Source organism: Gavia stellata, chromosome 8, assembly GCF_030936135.1.
Source record: "Gavia stellata isolate bGavSte3 chromosome 8, bGavSte3.hap2, whole genome shotgun sequence".
NCBI classification, from domain to species: Eukaryota; Metazoa; Chordata; class Aves; order Gaviiformes; family Gaviidae; genus Gavia; species Gavia stellata.
In genome coordinates this window covers 43,018,303-43,036,292 of record NC_082601.1, presented here as the reverse complement: position 1 = coordinate 43,036,292, position 17,990 = coordinate 43,018,303, and positions in this window count along the sequence as shown.

Genomic DNA, 17,990 nt, shown 5'->3' with positions numbered 1-17,990 from the left:
GCATGCACACGAGCAAAATATTGACCCGCTTGCTAGTGATAAAGCCAAGCAACCCGCTGCTAAGCTGCTGAGCTCCCTGCTTCCTGACAGGACTGTTGATAAAAGCTTTTCTCCATGGCGGGGGACTTGTCGAGCGGGGGAGCACTGCAGGGCTTGTGTGCAAAAGCCAAGCACGAAATCTCGCTTTCCTTGCAGCCTTTCCCAGGGAGCCACCAGAGATTCCTCAAAGCCTGTGTTAGCAATGAGAGTGTGCTGGGGGAGAGGGAAGCAGGGACCGGGATGTACAACCACAGCGCTTTCTGGAAAGTGGCATCCCGAACCGAAAGATCGTTTTTTTAAAAAAAAAATACCCTGAAAAGGAGTTGCACTGCATTGCCCCTTCCTCCAGCTAGCGTGTCTTTGCTTCTGCTCTGTCGGTGGTGCAGAGGCTGCTCCTAGGAGGACCACCCCCCATTTCCCAGCGCCACAGAAATACATTATTAATCGGATAGCTCTCCCTGCCCACCACATTCCTGCAGCTGAACTATTAAACTTGTTTTGTATCTCAATATCATAGTGCATTAATAATTGCTTCGTTGTGGGTTGGGATCTCAGGTCAGTAAAATGTAAAATGTAGCTTCCCAACAGCAAAACCAGAAATATGTTTTGTGTCACAGGATGGGCACTAAATTGCCTGGATATAATATACGTCCCCAGCATTTCCCAATGACTTGTGTGTTGCGCTCCAAGACAAATGCTTGGGCTGGCTCGGACGCACTGAGACACACTAAATTATTTGAAAAGGAAAAAAAAAAAAAAGAAAAAAAAAGCACCTCAAGGACTTTCTGACTGAAAAAAATCTTCAACCCTTTCTTCCAGTTTTCTCCACATGGAAATTTGCTCTAGTCAACACAGGCCTTTTATTTAGGGTTCATTTGAAATTATTTTTATTCATTTATTTTTACAATGCCAACAGGAGAAGGAGAAGCCCTAGTGCCCAAGCTCTGCCTTAGGTGAATACATAGGGCCAGACCTTGCTTGCAGAGTCCCACAGTGAGAGGAGTGCTTGGATGACCTCGTGGCTTTATGTCATCTCTGATGAGGGACCACGGAGACCTAGGACCCTGGTGAAGCCAAGATTGACCACACTGAACTAACCAAAACGTACCTTACAGCCCAGGCATCTGTCCGGGAAGTGTTTAAGTCAGCAACCCATGATACATTTGCACCACTGATTTTTCAGAGCCTGTAATTACTGAACAAGGTAAGTCCAATCTGGGTTTCATCATCCAGCTTTGTTTACCACCATCACCCAAAGGCGGCTCCAGGGCATTGCTGCTGACCCAAGAGTGGCCTATGAGGTGCAATAGTCTCTGACATGATGGGCTTTTGCATTGGGTTTGAATTTATTTGCTGCCACTGAAGGTTTCTCACAGGAGCACTCCGGCTGAGAGCGCAGCCCCATTGTGCGGGATTCAGGCCAAGAAGGTGGGGAGAGGCAACCCATGCTCCAAACAGTTCCAAAGAGAGGAGAAACGCATGGGAACGTAAGCCCTGTCCTCCCCAATTTGCGGGTGGAGAGCTAGCATGGAGGTGCATGAATGGTAGGATGGGCTTCACCCCAATACAATTATGTATTCACCTATCTCCACTCATCCTCCAGGTTCCCTCTTGAATCAACGGGAGCAAACCAGCACCTCAGAGGGCAATTTGTCATGTCAGGCTTAGGTAATGCAGCAACGTGACAAACGGCTTAGACACAACCCCACGTTCAGAGGCATGGGCAGACGTGTGGCCCAAACCCCTGCGGTGGAGCTGAAGGATGCCACCTGAAATGTGCCATGAGGCACCTCTTGCACGTCACGCTTTCTGTTCTTCCCATGCCAAAAATTTTGTGCTTTGCTCTTCTTGCAGAGCATCTGCTTGTCTTACTCTCGTTCCTACCCAGAGATGAGTGTTTTCCCCAGACAAATGGGCATTCAAACCAGGCCAACCCAAGGAACATGACGGTGTGAAGTTAAACTGAGCTATGCTATATTGCAGTGGTTAGAGGATGATATTGCTTATAGGTCGATACTGTTTATAGGAATGTATTGCTTTTAGGGCCCAGGCAGCAGAGGCTCAAGGAACTTTTTACATGATAAATAGCAAAATGTCAGCAGCTTCAGATGGTTTTGATCTTTTGTCAGTTTCATGATGATTGATACGATGCAGCATGTGTGTGCCTGCATGTATCACTCCAGGCAGTGTTATCATGTGCAACACATAGACAAAACATCCCAATATGCAATGGGAGTGTTAGCAGGGATTGGGTCAGACACCAGAGGCGTGAGTTCCTATGTTCCCTAATGCAACAAGGGGTTTTGGGTGCTAGAGGAGAACTATAGGCAGCAGGACACTGTCTCCCAGCCCAGACCAGAGGACTGCACTGCTTTTGTGTGGCTCAGTACCCCACATACCAGCATCGCCCGTTTTCCCTGGCATACTTGTGGTTGGAAGTCTCAACAACGACCTGAGAAAACATTGGTGCCCTTTCTCTGGTAACCCAGACTAATTACTGGGAAATGACTAACTGGGGTTGGACCTAATCCTGTCTCGTCAGCACTCTGTCCTGCAGTTGCAATAGCAAGGAGGGAAAACTGGAGAGGGTAGCAAAAGGGAAGGCAGAGCAAGCAGCATCTCCAAAAAAAGCCTGGAGGTTTTTCCCCTGTGGCTGTCTGCCTGCAGGCAGCAGCTCCCCACCGAGAAGAGAACATCAATGCAGGTGTCACCGTGCCCTGCAAGGTGTCAACAGCTTTTTGTCCAAGCTGCACCATGTTTGTGGTCTAGGACAACATCTGACCAATGTGTGCAGGACAGGGGTGGCTCTTGGCCTTACTGAGACCCCACAGCAAGACAACAGGGACCAGGAGGACATGGGGTCATGGTGGTGGCCTCTAGCCCACAGTGCCCCTGCCTGGCAGATGCCATTGGACATCACCAGGCAAGGGTGAGCTAAGGGACTCAGAAAGGTGGAGACAGCCTCCCGTAGCTCCTGAGTAACCCTTTCCCTGCTGCAGCAATTAGGAAGGCTCAGTTGGACTTTGCAGGGGGTTGTGATTTGCTTTTGAGCACCCAGAAGGGTTTCGTGGGTGGCTTGGTCACAGGGAGAGCTCCTCTACCCCATCTATGGACAGCTTTGTGGGAGTTTGCAAGTGATCTGCTTTCTGCTTATTTACATTAATGAATTTCAGAGATGATATGGGTCATGGAAATCAATCCATGCTGACATGCTCCAGGCCAGCACCAGCATCTGCCTTTAGTCAGGTGGCCAGCCTGTGGCCTGGAGCCTCCTTCTCTTCGGTCCCCCATATCTTCTGGGTGGACAAGAAGGAGAGACACTGCCAGAGCCCAGCTGGGGACAGGAGGTGACGTCCCATGGCATGAATCAGAAAGCAATGAAGATGTGGGAAGCCTAAATGCACCGCTCCCATGATGTTTCCCAATGGAAAACTCTGCCAAATGGAGGTTATCAAACTCTTGTTTTCTTAAAACTCTATTTTTCCAACAGGAAAATGTTTTATTTCACCCTTAGAAGATCTCACAGGTCATCAGGCAAAATTGTCTGTATGTTCTTCACTTAGGAGGAGGATGAGTGGAGGAGACCCAAGGTTTCATCCTCTCCCGGGGCTGTGGTGGGTTCCTCTTGCCCGAAGCGGAGCATTTCCTCCTGTCCAGTGGTTGCTCCACTTCCGTGGCCTCCCAGAAAACACAAGTCTTGCAGAACAGCTTGATTCTTATCTCCACAAGACGCCTGCCCTGGGCTCACAGTGCAGGATCGCCTGCTTGCAGGGTGTTGCAACCTCTCTGGAAGGGGGCCGAGGCATGGGCGATCACATACATTTTGAATTAGGACACCTTTAACTCCTTCTCACGCTGTCTGTGCTGTCCTGGCTTTGCATTTCGTAGCTGTTTCTGCAGCTCTCCAGCCTGCGGTTTGGTTCATTTTCCCTCCCCAAAGGGAGAACCCCCCAGGGGCTTCATTCCCCAACGAGCATTGCAACAGTCCTCTCGGGAGAACAAGCTTGATATCCCACGTGGCTCTTCCATTTTGAAGGTTGTTTCAGCAGCATGCTGGTGCCGTGGATGACGGGGAAAACCTCCTCATGTGGATGCTGGGAACTTGGAGTGTGGTGGCCAACCATACCCTGCCCAGAACTGCAGAGCTCCCCAACCCACTGACGTCGAGGAGGACACAACAGGAGGAAATCATCTCCTCAACTAGTTACCTTCCACCCCCCTCTAGTGGTTATGGAGCCAGTTGGGTCTGTGGTGGAGTCAGGGAGGCAGAGAGGAGCACAGTGTTGCAGAGTAATGGCTTGTTAATGCCTCATTTCATCGTTAATGCCATCTGAAGGCCACAAGATGGGTTCCTGCTCAGGTCTAGAGTGACGCGTGCCCATGCAACACATCCCTGGTGTTGCCAAGCTGCAGTTTGAGCCAGGGTGGTGGAGATGGGGGGTCACACCCTGCAGCTTCTCTCTTGCTTTCTTTAAAAAAAAACATAAATCAATTTTAAAAAAAAGTAATTATCTTTTCTCCCTGATGAAAGAAGCTAAAGAAATGAAACTACAATTGGCTACAAGGCATTAAATCTGTCGTCCCCATCCCTCCCCCCATTCCCCCCACCTCTGTCTCGAGCCTGTGAGATTATGGGTTTTCGGTTTTATTCATGGGCTGAACCAATTCAAACATGTGGCCGAAAGCCTGGAGAAGAAAGATGTTGTTAATCTGATGCTCTGGCTTCGGTTTCTGATGCTGTCAGCTTCTCGGAGAGTTAAAAATGACTAGATGAGAACGGAGCTGAGATGGTATAATAAATATCAGGCAAGGACCCCCCTTAGTTTCTCCGCTGTCGCCCCAAGAGATGTTTCGGAGCTGGCGGTAATCATTGCTGAGCAAACATCTGTGTGTGTCTGCGCGCATCTCCTTCTTGCTAAATATTTTACGAATGGAGGGGAGGGATCTCCTCACCATGCAGGAGCCAAGCGGGACACCTGAGGCTTAACACAGGGTCTGTGAGTTTGTTTTTCCCTCTGTGACCCATCAGACCTGGCCTTTGTGCAACCCAGAGCTGGTGGGCAACATCCATGTCTCTGCAAGACCATGGCTCCAGCACTTCAGCTGGGGTTGGCTTTGAAAGCCAAGCAGCACCCTGGCTTGGTGACACGGTGGTGGTAGAGACAGGGGCATGTAGCAATCCTCCAGCTCCCACCCTCTCACGTTTCACTACCTGGCAGAAGGTTTTTTGGGTATCTGGGAGGAGAAATGCCCTACCCAGGGCATAGGGTAGACCTGACTGACGTCTTCCCAAGGGCATCTCTGCTGGGATGGCAGCATCCCTGCCTGCAGGTGATGGGGATAGCTCTGAGGGAAACAGTTGCCCTGCCTGCACAGGCGGGGAGATGCTGGGGCACACCAGCCCCTGAGAGGCACCCCACAGCTGGGTACCCCCACCTCTTCCTGTGCCACCCATCCTCCTGGTGGGGCGCTCCCCTGCCAGCCCTCCTTGGGAACAGCACGACCAGCGCTCCTTCCCCATAGCCATGCCTGCCCCAACCTTTCTCCCAGTGTGGGTCTGGGGGACTGTCGTGGTTGCGTGGTTGCCTGAGCATTGAGAGTCCCTCTTTTTTTTTTCCTCCCCCCCCAGCTTTGGATGTTGGGCAGTTTCCAACATGAGTCACTGTCCGCCTCTTCTCTGTAATTAGTGCACTGGGAGTTGCAAGTATGACTTTGGTGTAGTCTACTAGAATTAATCAAAGTATATCTTACACATTTAAATGCAGTAAAACCATCATCCGGCCAAATCCCTCCTGACTGGCACAGCCCTAGCCCCAGTCCTCTGTCCCTCTGCTCTTTCCTCTTCTTTTTTTTTTTTTTTTTTGTGTCTCTTTTATCCTTCCCTTTTAGCACTGTTTCCCACAAATGCTTATAACCTCTTTTCCCCTTAACTTTGGCAGAGCCCTTCTCAGGGAGGTTTATTTTTTTTTGTGCAAGTTTTGCAGCCCGTTTCCTTCTGTCCATGAATGTCTCACTGTGGTCGGGTGTTGGGAAGTTGGTGCTTTGGGCTTTGTTTGTTTGCTTCACAGGCTTTTGACATCTTAAATAAGAGAACAATTTTACCATTTGACAATAGGAATAAAAACAAATGACCCACCCTACTGCTTCTTTCAACTCCCTGTTAAAGCCTCTTCATTTTTAATTGATTTCAGGAGTGACCAAACTTTTTAAGGATCAAAAAATGTGATTTGGGCATTTTTCCCCTCTCTGTTGGCCATCTTGTTGTATAATAGCCATATGGGTGGAAGAGCTCTGGTTGATTTGCTGATGTAAGCTTTGTGCATGGTGAAGACCACTTCCAAAGCACTACCTGGGGATGCACGCTGGTGAAGAAGCCCCCTCTCCAGCCTGCTTAGGCTGGGCTCAGAGGTGGGATGCTCAGTGGTCATGGTGCTGATGTCTTTTAGAGCAGTCTCCTGTGTCAACAAATACCAGAGGGGTAATTTTGCAAACCCAGGGGGCTCTGCAATGGGAATTTGGGCTTAATGGGGTGGGTTAGAGGATGAAAACAAGCCCAGAGCCTGAGAGGCTGGGACTGGGGAAGGGCAGGAGGTGAAGGGTCCCAGCAGAGGAAAGCAGTGGGTGCATGCTTCCGTGGGTGCATGATCCCCACTCCAAAAAGGCTGGTTAAGCTGGGCAGGAGAGCAGCCACTGCAGGAAGCTTCTCCTGAGCTGCCATCACCTCTCTGCTCGGTTTGTGCACTGCACCACGCTCCCATGGTGGGGATTGCCGTGTGCTTCAAACTACATGGTCCTACATCATGGTACCCTTTCCCAGGGTCCTGTGGTGGGGCAAGTTGTGCATGGTCGTTAACTAAACACAATTCCTCTGCCTGCTTTGTGTAGCTGGAAAGGACAAGCAAAGCTTTGCTATGGCTGTCTGACGTCTTGGAGACCTCACCGCAAAGAGCAAGGGCTGCTTGCAAGAGGGAAACTACAGTCATCCGCTCCCCATCTCAGACATCTCCTGTGAGAATCGCGCTCTGTGGGTTAACGGCGTAAGTATGTTAGAAATGCGTTGAAACAGAATATAGGTTTTCTTTCATGCAGAGAGTCGTGCTGCTGAGATAAAAGGCACGCTGCAGAAGAGGCTTGATTTGGGGATTTAGCAGTGCAGGTAGGAATGCTGAAAGCTTGCGGGGGGATGGTCTCCATCCGGTATTTTTCCTTGTAAAGATGAAACGTTTCTTTCCTGGAAGCGGAGTACAGGTTCCCATGTCTTTTGATACCCACGGTATCTGCCATAGCTTGAATTCCTCCTGGATGACTGGCAAGTTCTAAAAGACAAACTTTAGAGTTGGACTTTTGCATTGCCTCTTCTTTTACCCAGCTCTGTTTTCAGTTCTCAAAATATATATAGATATATGAGCACTGACTTTTCTATTAGAGAAAATGCAAAAAGTCAAAATACTTATTTGGGATGAATTGAAAAATGAAATCTTGGTAATTTCTGGCAAACCAAAGTAATATTAATAAAAACTCCATATATTCTTTGCCAAGTGAGATATTTCAGTCAGCCTGAAATGAAATATTTTACTTGGACACTGACTGTTTTATATCAAAAAATTAAAAACCCCACCAAATTTCGAATCAAAGTCCTTTCAGAGTTTTAATTTAGAAACTCCTGAAATACACCACCCTGATTTTTTGCCAAATTTTGTTGTTAAAACCAACCACTCAGTGAAATTTCTGCATTCTTGTATTCTTAAAAATATCCATTTAAAAAATATCACCCACCTCTACTTACTCTGGCTTTTTACGGCTTCCGAAAGACCCAGCCAGCAATCCCCAAATAATTAGCTGCTCTCTGCAACCCAGGAGCTGCACATCTGCAAGCCAAATTTCACCTGTAGGTGATTGTCAATAAACCCGAGGACAGAATCTGAGAGTCCAGGAGTTAATGAGGAGGAAGATGGTTTTTGGCACCAGTTTGGGAAAACATCTCAGTCCAGCACAGGCGTGTAGCATGTGCTTAGATGCAAGTGTGCGCAAAAGTCCTATTTGGCACAGGTTTGAAGCGCTTTCCTGAGTCAAGGCCTTCAGTTTCAACCTCCTAAAAAGTTTTGGCAAACCATGAAATGTGCTTAAAGACGAGAAATGAAAACACGTCGTAGTTGGCAATAACCTTTCAGTTTTGAGGGATGTTCATTTTATAGGTCAAAGACATATGGGAAAAATTCATACATTTCCCAAATAACAATGCATAGCATTGGGAACAATTTAATCTGAAACAGCAACATGGGGTTGGGTCATTAATGAATCTTGGATGCAGTCATCCACATGCTGCAAAACCCTGCTGGAACAGGGCGCCAGCTAGCTAAGGATGGATGCACCCTGACGGATCACCAAACGAGATCCCACCTGCACCTACAGGCTGGTGGTCCAACCCATGACAACCAGCACAGTGCAAGCGTGTGTTGTCCAGGAGATCAGGGTTGAGCGTCGGCCACCTGCGTGTCCCTCACACCTCGTCCAAGGAGGTCCCCAACGGCCAGTTCTTTCAGAGCCAAGATCCAGAGCTCCTCCAGAGCCATCCTGGCAGAGATAGCGCGCCTGCGAGTGGGAAGCCACTCCGCTCCAATGCTATGAGTGCTCTGCAAAGACCTTGGCAGTGTGAACTCAGGGGGAGCCAAAAACATGACAAGGGTGGACAGGCATAGCGTGCGTGTGGGAGGTGCAGAGGTCGGTATGGAGACACGACTGCCTCCTCCAAAGAGAGGGAGGCTGAGCAGTGCCTGGACAGGGTCTTCACAGACTTCCTCCCCTTCTTGTGGGAACCGAGCTTGTCCCCCCTCCTTGTCCCGGAAGGAGTGAAGCGTTGAGTCAGGGCAGGTTGCTCTCCATCACAGCGGATGGGGTTTTGGAAGGAACCCATCGGAGTTCAGCACTCTGTTCTGCAAGATAACGGGAACATCCCAGCCAGCAGGACTTGGCTTGGGATTTTGACTGTACAAAGGAAACCCCAGCCTCGTGATTCGTTATCCCCCCTGCTCGTCACTTGGCTCCGTTTCAGATTCAGCCTGTAAAAGGCGGTGGAAAGATTACATGAAAGAGCTTGATTGCACGTCCACTGCGTCAGTTGACCCCAGAGTGACAGGGCCCCATGGACCCTTTATTTTTATCCTGGGCTGGGATTGCTTTTCAATTTTGCAAGAAAGTTGGAGGTTGGGGACTGCGTGACTTCCAGGACAGGATGCAAGCCCAGAGCAAAGAACCCACCCTCTGTCATTAGCCAAAATCCACAGCCTGATTTTCCTTCAGGTTCAAGAGTATGTTTGTGTTGGTAGACCAGACAGTTCTGGAGATCCTGGAGGAGATGATACATGCATGAATATGTTCCAGACCTGTTGCCAAAAGTGAAAGCCTGAGTAAGGTAGAGAGAGTATCACTCACAGCTCTGTTTCACCTTCTGAGCCTTTCGAGCATGGCAGAGATCTTAATCGCAACTGCTGCTGCTTTCATTAGGGCATCATCTGGGACAACTCCCTCTGAAGATCTGCTGTCAGCACCAGGAGGTGTCGTAGGGTAGATAAGGTATGGGTGGCACATACGTTTGCTGTTGTTATATTTATTTGACCTGCTGGAGGAAGCAGCATGGTCCCACTTAAGCCCATTGGTATCACCTAGGCTTAGACCCTGACTTGGACGATGCCAAGTTTGTCCTTTTCCCAGCGTTCTTCCTCCCACCTCTCCTCCTCCTCCTCCTCCTCTTCATTGCAGCTGTATCCACACGATGGCACCAGCCCACAGGCACTGTCTTTCACGCTGAGCTAGGCTGGGGAGGTGAGGATGACCTGGTCAGGGGAAATTTTCCTTAACAGCACTGGCCAAATGGGCTGGAAAAGCAGAGGCAGCTGAGCTGGGTATGACCCCCACCACTTGCATTTTGTGGGAGATGCATACATTTACTCCTGGTTTGGGGAGATTTTTAGGTACTGTTGTTAACAAGTTATCTTTGGTTGTGATGGACAGTTGTCCACGTTGATTATGTCTCACCAGGACATAGATAAAAAAATTGGGCTATGCAGGGATTGCAGCAACTGCTGAGCAGTCAACCACAACAGTTTGGTCCCCGGCCAGATTGACGCAGGAAGATGTGCACCCCTAGCCTGAAGCTGTCGTAAGACTTCGGAGGAGTCTTGGAAATCACCCGCTGGTTGTGAACTGTCCTGTTTCAGTGTGAGCGATGGGAGTTGAGACCCAGCTGAAACCACCAAACATGTTTTTAACTGTGACCCTTCTGTGGGACATGAACCTGCAGCTCCGGGGCAGAAACTGCATTCAGGTCCAGGAAGGGTCAGGTTGTCCCAGAGGGCTTTTCACAAGCAGCTGTGAAAAGCAGCTCCTCACTTTCAGCAGGATCTGAGCACCCAAATCGCTTAACCTCTTTTGAAACTGGCTGTCTAAATCACCTCCTCCTTGCGTGGCAGGAGACAATTTCTTTTCCCATGCCAGCTGAGCTCTGAAACTTCTCTCAAAACAGGAGGGTGCTGTCAGATGAGCAAGCACCAAGAGCCAGCAGCGAAAAACTGCATTAAGAGAGCGCAGGATTTGTAAAGCAATAGTAAGGCTGAACCTTTTGGGAGACTCAGAGCTGTCCACAGCAGCGGAGGGCAGAGGGGCTTTGCAAGCAAGCGCCGTTCCTCTCTGGGACATGTAGTTTCCCAAGGAGAAACACAGATGCTTTGGACTTTTGCTCATGCAGTTTGGCTTGCTCTTTGACACTGAGCTTTAGCTGGACTAGGATATGAATGAGTGCAAGCAGCAAACCTGAAAGCCAGCTGCATTTTCTGGTTTTTTTCTTTGTTTTTCTCTTCAAAGCGAAGCAAGCACGTGCATTTCTGGCAATGGGATTTGGTTTTGCGCTTCCCAGCCCTCAGTGTGTCAAACGGGGCGCTGATGCTGTGGGACCACGGGTGACAGGACCATTAAACAGGGCAGCGGGACTGCTGATCTGGAGAGAGGCAGCCGTGAGGTTTCACATCTCTGCCACCTTTATTTTTCTAGCAGTCCTGACTGGCGTTTTGTAAATTGAAGCACGGGCAGCATACTGGCCAAAGCTTCCCAAATAGCCTGGGACTCGGGGTAATAAGGAACTGCCCTCTGGTTTTGGGGAATGAAAAATCCCTCTTGTTAAAGAGAATGTGAGAGAGAAAAAAAAGTCAGCGTGGTGGTACTAAATGAAAATTTATGAGCCAAGCTCTTTCAGGAGGAAGGTAGAGGGAGGCGATGGTTTTGTTTAGAAGTGAAATCATTGGCTTCAAGCCTAACCTTTGGCTTCTCCTGACCCCAATACTAATGAAGGGGAAAGGGTCTGGTCATATAAACATGTCACAGCATGAGGTTCAGTGGGGTAAGATCTGATTACAGCCCAGCAGAGCTGTACCAGAGGTAGTCGTTCCCAGTCTTAGCCCACGGATTCCCTCCATCCTGCCTCAAGCGGCTGCCCCTAACAGGGTTGGGGTGGTGAGTGCTGCAGCCTCCTTTCAGAGAGCTTTTGCCTTTCTCACCTAATACCCTAACGTCATCCATCGTGGGGAGGGATGGGATGGAGACAGAGGAGAACCCATGCACCACATTGCACAGGACGGGAGCTGGAAGGTAGGGCAGGGACACGTCCACCGAGGGCTTCGATCCCACTCATCCCAGGTGGCTGCAGAGGTGTGCAGAGTGAGAGCTCTGCAGATCTGATGGACATCTTGAGGAATTTCTTGCAAAGGACTAGCAGGAAAGAGCAACTTTTAATAACATAAAATGTCTTCTCACTCCTTTGGTGGGAACACATCGCTCCTGCAGTGTTTGCAACAAAGATGTTGGCATTGTTGATTTAATTCTATTTTAATGCAACATTAACAAGTATGAGCTTACAAAGGCAATGCTGAAGTCCCAGCGCAGAGAAGCAGAGTTTAGCATGAATGAAACTATAACTTGAGAGCAACACTCGATATACGGAAAATGGGTCTGAGCTGAAGCCTGAATGAGCCATCCATCTCCATGCTGAGGTATTCACGTGTGGTCCATAAGAGCAGGCAGGTCTTTGCTTACCTTCCTTTCTGTACTGCACGGTAATCCTCTTCCTCTGCACCTTTCTCTTCCTTCACGCTTGCGGTTCCTTTTTTGTGGCTGTGGAAGGTAGTGCTCAGTGTTGTTTCTCCAGAAGGGACAGATCTCACCCCACTGCCATAATGTGAGAAGGTCGGGACTCATGATTTGATGGACATTTATTTCTCTGCTGACTTTTAGGTGGTGCAAGTTCCCCCAGTAGCTCAGCTTGTCCTTGCACCCTGATGAGACAAGGATGCTCTGTGGTGGCAACCAGTGACTGGAAGCACAAGCCTCAACCCTGGCATCAGTGGGCCATGGACCACCAGCAATCCCCAGCTGTTTCAATGTGCCCAGAGACGCGTGGTGGTGGTGGCTTGGGGCATGATGCCTGGATGTAGCTGATGGCGATGATGTAGCCCCGTTGCTGCTGAGCGAGGGGTCACAGGGAGACCTGCCTGCGGGGAGAACGAGCCAGGTAATAACTCATGCAAGTATCTCTCCAGCCAACTCCTCTGACTTCATGTATCGGGGCTGGAGGGGAAGAAAATAAATTGGAAGGAAATTGGCTTCCCTTCACGGGCAAGATGATAAAAATAGAGTGTGTGCACGGCCACATCCACCCCTTTCCGGGGTGGAGAAGCAAACAGCATTCCTGTGCTCCCCTGTCCCCTCTCCCAGCAGTGTCTCTCCTGGCATCCCACCTGGGGTGCTTGGGATGCCATGAGGCCACCAGGAGACCACAACTCCTTGGCTTGCATCACTCCCACCGAACTGCAAGGAGTTGTCTGAGGTCAGATGTCCTCACGCTCCGCAGGAGCATCAGTGCCCACCAGGTACTACAGCCTGGTGCCACGTGTTTGTCGGAGGGAAGGTAGCATTGGTGGGGCAGGGTGGCGGTCACGGGGCTGAACAGGCACTGGCTGTGATCGTCACTGTTGCATAGAGGAAGCTCTGATGAAATGTGGTCTGGTGGAGATAAGTGGAGCGGGATAGAGGTGTCCAGGGGAAAGCGATGGAGAAAAAGCAGAGCAAATACAGATATCAGAGGCCTCATCTTGGATGGATGCTAAGGAGTGGCCAAGGTTGGCCATGTGTAAGGCTCATGCCTGGGTGTGGCAGATGTGGGGCTGGCCCCATGGATGGGATCTGCCAGCTTTGGCATGAGGGGCTGGGCCCATGGAGCTCCCTGCCCAGTGATTTGTGTCCATCACCCCACCAGGACTTGCCCTGCCTGCCGCTTGGATGGAGAGCCCCGCACAACCCCCAGCCTCTGCTAAGCACCCAGAGGGGTGAGGAGGAGGAAGATGCCTAGCCAGCTCCTCACGCCACGCGTGAGGAAGTAAAGGGCTGTTGGAAGGAGAGAGGTCAGGGACAAAAACCATCAGTGTAGGTGCCGGAGCCGAGCCATGGCCCCAGACCCAGGTGGAGCGAGTCCCCACCTCCCACAGCGCTCTGCGAGCCGCTGTCTCGTGCATCGCCGGGACCATGCCAGCTGGTCCCTAGCCCAGTTCCTGCTGAGTTTCCACCAGATCACTAATTTGGGAAAGCAAGCTGCAGTCTGGCAGGCCGCTCTTGAAAGAGGTTTCTGAAATAAGGGATGTTAGGAAATTTCATTATGTATCTTGCGGCCATGTGTGAAGCAGGAATGTTTTTTTCAAATAACTACCCGGACAACTCAAAGACGTGATGAACTGCAAATGACCCACGGAGCCCATTGTTTCTGGTAGCTGGTGAAAAAGCCACAGCGACCGAGGCAGGGATGTCAGTCCCGGCTTGAAAACAATGCTGCTTGAAGCGGTGGCGTGAAGCTGAGGGGGGACAGTCCCCTTTAGCAGCGTGACTTGGTGCGGGGCAGGGACATGACATGGACAATAAGGAAAAACCCAGAGCAAACCGTGCAAGTCCCCAGCCTCAAACTACCTTTGCATGAGAGCAAATTTACGCTGGTGTGCCATGCCGTCGAGCACGGTGCAAGCACTCCGGCGTTGCAAAGGATCAACTGGAAGCACATGCTCCTGCCGTATTCCTCATCCAGGCTGGAGTACGGATAAGGGAGGCTAACCCTTTTGTAAGTGTTGGCCAGAGGAAATATGACTTATCTTAAAGAAATGAATCATGTTTCAGCAAATGCTTCCTGCAGAAATATTTTTCTCACAGCCTTTGTTTCGGGTTTTGGCAGATCTGGAGCTGCTGGCGTTAGCAAAAGCCGTCCATCCCGCCCACTGTTCCTGGGGCTTGAATAGGAAATAAGAAATAAAGGCAGAGGGTACGTGGAAGGCTAAATCCATCACCACTTCTGCTCTGCGCTGCAGCAGGATATGAAGCTTAAAGGCGAATTTCAAAGGAGATCCCCAGATAAAGTCAAGGAGAGCTGTGTGCTTGGCTGCTCTTGCAAACGTACCTGTGCTGGGCAGTCAGCTTGCAAATCTGCCTTTACGGCCTCGTACAAATCCCCGTCAGATGCTGAGGTTTGTTGGAAACCAGCCCCTAGTTCCTTCTTTCTTTCCTGAAAACTAGAATTTTGGGAGGGGGAAAGGGGAATATCTCCTGTTCGCATTTAAGAAAATGGAAGGTTCACCCCAGGGAAAAAAAAAAAAAAAAGAAAAATCCACATTTTGATTTGCAAATCAATCCCTATCTTCTTGTTTCCTTCTGCAAAGGCTTTGACAAAGTTCCTGTCTGCCTGCAGGGAGAGAACACCATTTGCAAACATCGTCCGGGGTCACAGTTCAGGAGGGGAGGGAGGAAAAATTCCGTCTTGATTCTGCAGAACTTCAAATTTTTTTCTTCCCAATGGTAGGGAATTTTTCATGGGAAGGCAATTTCATTCCTCTGCCTGGTAGGCTTACCGATCATTTTAAAATAGACCCCCGGGGGAATATGGCCTTTAAAAGCTCCATTTGCTCCCAGTCATTTTACACAGTAACACAAGCTGAAGTGAAAGATCTTTATTTAAATATGAATAAAGCTCCAACCTTACTCTTTACTACGTTATTTTCCTTTGAGGTTTACTTTGATATTATTTCAAAGTCTTGAAGCTAACAAAATGCTGGCCAATATTTAAAGTGACAGGAGAGTTCTGGAAAAAGATTTAGGAGGCAACTAAAGTCTTTCAGTGCAGGGCTCTGAAACAAGACAGGAAATCATAAAAGGGCTGAGTGCACTTTACCATGCTCAAAACAAATTCTGAGACTACAAAGGCAAGTGGAATGGCATTGAAACCACAAAAAGCATCAAGATACAGCTGAAAAACCTACATCAGCTTGAATTATTCCATTAAAGCATGGGTGAAATGCTGGTAATGTATGGCGTTTGCTTCTTGTTAGGGTTTAGGTGACCAGCTTATAGCTACTGATTTGGTGCTAGAAGTGGGAGAAAGGGTTAAAGATGAGACATAAACTCATGGTTTTTAATGCATTGTGAAGACAGCATGCCCGAGTGATGAAGGAATGGGTTGTGGAAGAGGGTCTTCTGCTGGGCTGAACCTCCCCTCTTGCCTTTCATGGCTTCCAGCAGTCCATTTGCTGCTGAGGCAGCTGCTGGAAGAGGCTTTGTCTATCCAAAGAAGATGGAGGAGGGCCCCAAGGGAAGCGTCTGCTCCCAAACCAGCGCGCGTGTTGGCCAGCCAGGTGGGGCTCAACACGGAGTCCCAGGGAAACACTGGTGAAGCTTTCTTGGGGTGGTGGGCATTGCTTCTTGATGTCTTTAATTGTAATCTCTCCTCTCAGTGAGTACTTCAAAAGGGATCTCCAAAGTCCAAGCATCCAGAAGTCATCTGTGGTTTTTGAGATCCTTGTTTGGTTGAATCCAGCAATGAATTCACTCATTCAAAATACCTGAGGGCATTTCTGGCCAACGCTGGGAGCAAAGGTAGACAGAACAGATGGAGGCCACGTCCATACTGGAACGAGAGTTGTGCTGTACGGGGGACAACAACCTGCAATGCTTTGCTCCTCAAGCCTGGCCAGCTGACACACAAGGTTAGTTTCAGCAAAAATCTTGAGCAACAGCACTTTCACATCACTTGTGATTTCTGGGTATGATTTTTATCTTTATGTTTAACCCTGATAAAGGCCCTTTTGTCACCCTGCTTCATAACAGCAGTAGATAGGTTTCTCATTATCCTGATCATACAGCCGACTAAGGCCCTGAAGGCTCCTGGGCTCCCTCCTCTCCCAGGTTTGGGTGGGATGCAAGCTCCCCTAGCCAAGGTCTCAGTGCTGAGACGACGCTAACCAACATAGACCTCTCTTTGTTGTCACCCTTCGAGGGGGGGCTGAATTTGCTGTCCCAGAAATGGTGCCTGGGTGGTCCCAGCCAAGTAAGGACTCCAAGTTTACAAGCATTCCTGGGAAAAATTGTCAGCGCTCCCCCCTTCCCCAATCCCTCCTTGCTGTCAACATTGCCCAGTTGCGCGAAGACGGGGTGGCCTTGGGGGAGGCCAGGGAGAAAAGAGATCCCAAGGGGTGGGACTTGGGGTTTGGAATTCTTCGTTGGGGTTTTTTTATTATTTTTTCATTTGGTCTGTATCAAGGACTCTAGCTGAAAATGTAAGTGGCAGCTGAAGACATTTTTTCCCCTTTTGAAAATGGGGGGGTTTGGCAGTACTAAGCTGAGCTGGGATTGAGTAAAGAAATAAAAATAATTAAAAAATCAGTATGCTTTACATCACCACCTCAGTGCTTGGCTTCTTTCCAATGAATATTCTGCTTTGTTGTTAGCTGGACCCCTGCACAAAATAGCATCTGCTGGGTGCTTTCTGCAGCCTTTCATGTATGCAGAGACCAAACGGACCAGGACCAATATTTAGCCAGGCTCCACGTGTGCGTGCATGCTGCCACGCAGAAGCAACCCTGTTGTCGGGAGCGCTCGCCTGCGGCTGAGCCTGCTCCATTAAGGGGCTTTTTTTGGTTTCATTCTCTTTTGCAGAAGAGAGTCTGTCCCTGCCCTTGTGCATATCTCTTCATCTCTCACAGGGCGTTGGGGTTTCATGCAGGGGTGGGATCTGGAAGGACAAATTCCTTGGGAATTAGGGTGAACGGTGTGATAACCGTTATTGAAAAAAACTTCTAAGTACAAAAAAGAAAACTAAATATATCTATGTTATGTTCTGTGTATGACAAGACAGCTGCGGTTTTAGGGTCCGGGCTTTACCTTAACTTCGTCTCCTTCTTAACTGACCCACATTGCTGGCTATGGGTTGCAGCTCATGCAAGATGAACTCAGACAAGATGAAAAGCCTTTTCAGCAGCTGATTGAAACACGTGTCTCTCTAGTCATCAATTCAAATGTGTTTTCTGTTAAAAATCTGTTATCCGGAGAGTTTACAGCTCTCAAATTGTCAGGACTTTTTTGGAGCGTTTGATAGTCTCAGTTCTCCCCTTGGGAACTGAAACCACTCATCCAAGCCCCATGGTATGGCTGTTTTCTGACTGGCCTGACCAGCTTTTACAGTTAAACTTTTTCTGCCTGAAAAAAAATGTTGTATCATATCCTGGGCTCCAAATTTACCTCTCCAAGGCCATTTACCCACAGCAGCCTTGGCTAACCCCCGGAACTTGTAGAAGAGGTACCAAGGGATGCTTGTGAGCATTTATTTTCACTAGTAGTTGCTAGTGCACTTTGCAGAAGAGAGAGATCAAATGCTTTGATCTGCCATGACAGATCCTTCAACGCATGGTATTGGAGCATGGGATTCAGCAGCCCTGACCCTTTGTAGCATTAAGGAAGGCACGTGGCAGCTATGGTGGCACTGCTATGGCTGCACACATCTGACCTGTGGCTTGGGTAGGTCTGACCATCTCCTCCTGGTCCTGGTCACGTCCTGGGATAACAAAGCAGCACAACAGGCTCTTCTGACAAGCCGT